Below are 4,384 nucleotides of genomic sequence, written 5' to 3'. Positions count from 1 at the left end.
TGATCTTAATTTCTGGCCCTGTGTCTCATGAAAACAGTGCATTTTGATTGTCACCTTCTCCTGAGTCTGCAAATGAGACTTGGAATGTCAATATTCAAGATTTTGCTGGAGTCTTTGCCTTTTTCAGACCCAGGAGTGAAGTCCTATAACTTAACAGCATAAGGATTAGACATTTACACTGCAGAAAGTCCTATTATTCTGTCTAACACATCGCAAATTAAAACACTGTCATTTGGTGTCAAGTAGTTCCTGCCTGCACACTTCAAAACGCTGCACTAAAGTGGTTAGGTTACTTCTTACATATGTCCAATTGCTAGCATTCTGTGACAGAACAGTGACCAAAAGCATCAAAACTATGATGGGTTATATACCAAACTCTGTCATTATTATTATTATTAATTATTATTATCATTACTTTAGATAGGGTCTGGCTCTGTAGCCCAGGCGGGAATACAGTGGCACAATCTACACTCACTGCAATCTCTTCCTCATGGGCTAAAGCTATCCTCGCACCCCATACTCTGGAGTAGCTGGGACTATAGGTGTGCATTACCACACACAGCTAATTTTTGTAATTTTTGTAGAGATAGAGTTTTGCCATGTTGAACTCCTTGAACTCAAGCAATCCACCCGCCTCAGTCACTCAAAGTGCTGGGACTACAGGCATGACCCACCACTCCCATTCTATTAAAGTAAGACAATTAAATTTTCTTTTCATAAAAAATGGTAAATGCAAATACCCGTTCTGGAAATTCAGTATGAGGATAAATAGCCTACTTTTGCTTAAATACTACACAACAAAATGGAAACAGAGTAAGAAAAAGCACCCAATACTTTCTTTACAGCTACTTAAAAGAGCATTATCCCACAATTCCAAGATTGGTTTCCAGATACTGTATTGAAAACTTCTTAGTTTATTTTTACCACTAGAAGTTTCAAACCAGTGCAACACTTGTACATATTTTGTTTACATAAGTGCACACATGAAGGCCCATCTGTGATAAAAGACTGAGGATAAAAATCATTAGTAAGTCTCACTTTTTAAATTATGATTTGATCCAAGTGAATGTCACTTAATTTTAATAATGGTAGACACAACTAAAGTAGTTTGAAAGAAATTCCAGTTATTATTATAACTATATATCATAATATAAATTATATTATTTTATATTATAATATTGTAGCAGGACGAGTGGCAGACAAAACTCCTCAGACACCTAGTTAGAGAAGGAAGGGGTTTATTCGGCCGGGGGCATCAGCAAGACCTCTGTCTCAAGAGCCGAGCTCCCCGAGTGAGCAATTCCTGTCCCTTTTAAGGGCTCACAACTCTAAGGGGGTGCACGTGAGAGGGTCGTGATTGATTGAGAAAGCAGGGGGTACGTGGCTGGAGGCTGCATGCACCGGTAATTAGATCAGAACAAAACAAGATAGGGATTTTCACAGTGCATTCCTATACAATGTCTGTAATCTGTAGATAACAGAACCAGTTAGATCAGGGATTGATCTTTAACTACCAGGCCCAGGGTGTGGTGCTGGGCTGTCTGCCTGTGGATTTCATTTCTGCCTTCTAGTTTTTACTTCTTCTTTCTTTGGAGGCAGAAATTGGGCATAAGACAATATGAGGAGTGGTATCCTCCCTTACTATAAAATACATATAAATATATATATAAAATATAAATTATGTTATTTTCTTAAGAATAAGGTCAATCGTTCCTGAACATCAGAACCTTGTAGCCATATCATGTTTTTCCTCATTACCTAAAGGAAAAGATCCTTTCCTTTAAACTTTCATGGGTATATTAGAACTTTATGCCCATACCACAGTTTTTCTCATTACCTAAGAAGATTTTTTCCCAATTAAATTTCAATTGAATTGAATTACCTTGGAAATAAACACCATTTAAACATTTCTACTCTCATTTACATTTCAGAATAGCAAAATAAATAATGTACCATCTCTGCTTAAAATTTGTAAAAATAAGTGTTTAATTTTTTGGCCAGAAATCTCAAAGCTCGTATAGTTCTCTTAATTATGAGAGCTAAGTAATTTCAATCCAATTTTAAATGACTGGTATACTCTATCATTTTTGGAGGCTTAAAAGGTAGCTTAAAGATTTTACATAAATAGAACAAATAATTATCTGTAATGCATAGGAAACAAAATGACTATTCATAGAACCAAATACAAGCATTCCATTAGACAGTAAAAAACATTAATGGTTTTATATATATATGTAAAGTTTACATATACATATATACACATATAATAATATACATATAGATGTATATGTAAAATTTATATATGTATATGTAAAATTTAAAGAAGAACAAACAGTAAACAAATGAAAATTAGAAGCACAAACAGGAAACGAACCCCAAAATTTTCTCCTAGTGACTTTACCTTGGAGGCTACACTACTACCCAGAGCCTTTAAAAAAGCACAAGGTGAATATTTTGTTCCTGGTATACAAATTAATATCCTTAAGCCCACCAACACCACTATACATTTTGTGCAATTATGAAATTCACTTCAGACATCTGATCAGTAAGTACTTCACTGCTAGTACTATCTATGTGAAATAGCAGAGAGAGTGTGAAACAAAGCAATGCAAGCACTTACGTGAAATTTGTATCCATGTTAAATCTGACTTCATGATTAACTGTATTAGAATTGCCAAATTGCCAGTTTATTTCTTTACAGTATTTATTTTACTTTTATCAAGACTAAGTGTTTTAACTTTGAACAATGGTAATTAGCAAATTTTTTAAATTTTCTGTCAGCTTTTAAAGGATATTTTACTATTTAAACGTTTGCAATTTTCTATTTTCTCTGTATGTGCATGAAGATAGACACACAGAAAAACAGAAAAGAAAAAGTACATATGCCTTACACACACCATCTATAACATGCTTGGACTTTCTGTTTGGTCCTAAATTTTCTCTTTATTTTAAATAATCAGTCATTTTACTTTAGGACAAATATTTACCATACAAGTTTCTCATACACAATTATTCTCCTTTTAAAATAATCTTTATAAAAAATACATCTGCATATTTATCACTTTCTTCACATCTCTTTCCCCTACTTACTGGTTCCTTTTTACCTTATTTCATAAATGACTTTTCCAAGTCCATAATTTAATATTTAGATAACTTTTGAAGTAGACAAAATTTGTCTTTTTCTCAATAAGAACACATCTTTTTGGCACATTTTACACACAAAATTACACATTATCTACAATTCTTATTCTTAGTAACCTTAAATTTTCCATAAAAATGTAGGAAGCAAGAAATCCTGATCCATCAGATATTAGCATTTTATATATAAGAGCATTCCACAATTTTGAAAATGACCCAGATATCCAAGGAGCATCAAAAATAATTTAAAAAATTTAAATTGCATTTATTCCATTTACATATCATTCATATTTAGCAGCTTATCTAGATTACATAAGAGAACTGACATATTAGACAAAGCTGGTCATCATTTCCTTGTTAGCCATTTTATAACCAGTGAGTATCAGATGTTCACCTAAGTAAGAACCTGAAATTTAACTACCTGGGTATTTTCACCAATAACACAAAAGATTCTGCTGTTTCATTAAGCCAACAACATTAAATTAGTCTTACTTATCAAAAAAAAAAAAAGTCACACAAAGGTCATTTTGATTTGGCTGGGTTTACAGTTTTATAACCTTCTATGCCAAACCCTCACACTTCAAAATATCTAGCAGAGACAAATCTAAAACTATGTATGTATACTGATGATTCTGAAAACTATTTTTATCTTATCAACAATTTTAAAGTCTTGAAAATTGCCTGGACTTATTTACTGAATTTGTGATTGCTTTTTTATTTATAAGTTAGTTTGGTAGTCACAACATATAATAAATGTACATAAACAAAAATACATCTAAATATGTATACACCCACAAAGATCCAATAGCTTTTACTTTGGAACCCTAGCCATGAGATAACAATACAAACTCACCAGTCGATGAACATGCTCACATGGCTAAACTTTGCCTCTATAGGTAATCCAAAGAAAGCTGTGAACCAAATTTTTGGGTGAAGCAGTTTCCATGGCAGTTTGATTTTTAAAGGCCAAACTTCCCAAGACTCCAAAGAACACTGGGGCCAAACAACACCACAGAAGAGCATCTTGTGTTAATCAGGCCCCACCCTGTTTTGAAGAGCAGCATAAAAGACAGAAGAGACAAAATTCTATCCACTTTCTCATTTGGCAGCAAAATGAGACCCATGGAGAGGTCATACTTCTCCAGCTTGCAAAGAATACGAAGCCAAACAGTATTATAAAATATCAGTTTATCAAATTCTGAGTTCCCTTGACTATATTGACACATAAACAATCACCAAAACACAA

Source organism: Macaca thibetana, chromosome 2 (genome assembly GCF_024542745.1).
Source record: "Macaca thibetana thibetana isolate TM-01 chromosome 2, ASM2454274v1, whole genome shotgun sequence".
NCBI lineage: Eukaryota > Metazoa > Chordata > Mammalia > Primates > Cercopithecidae > Macaca > Macaca thibetana.
Note: the sequence above shows the minus strand (reverse complement) of the source record.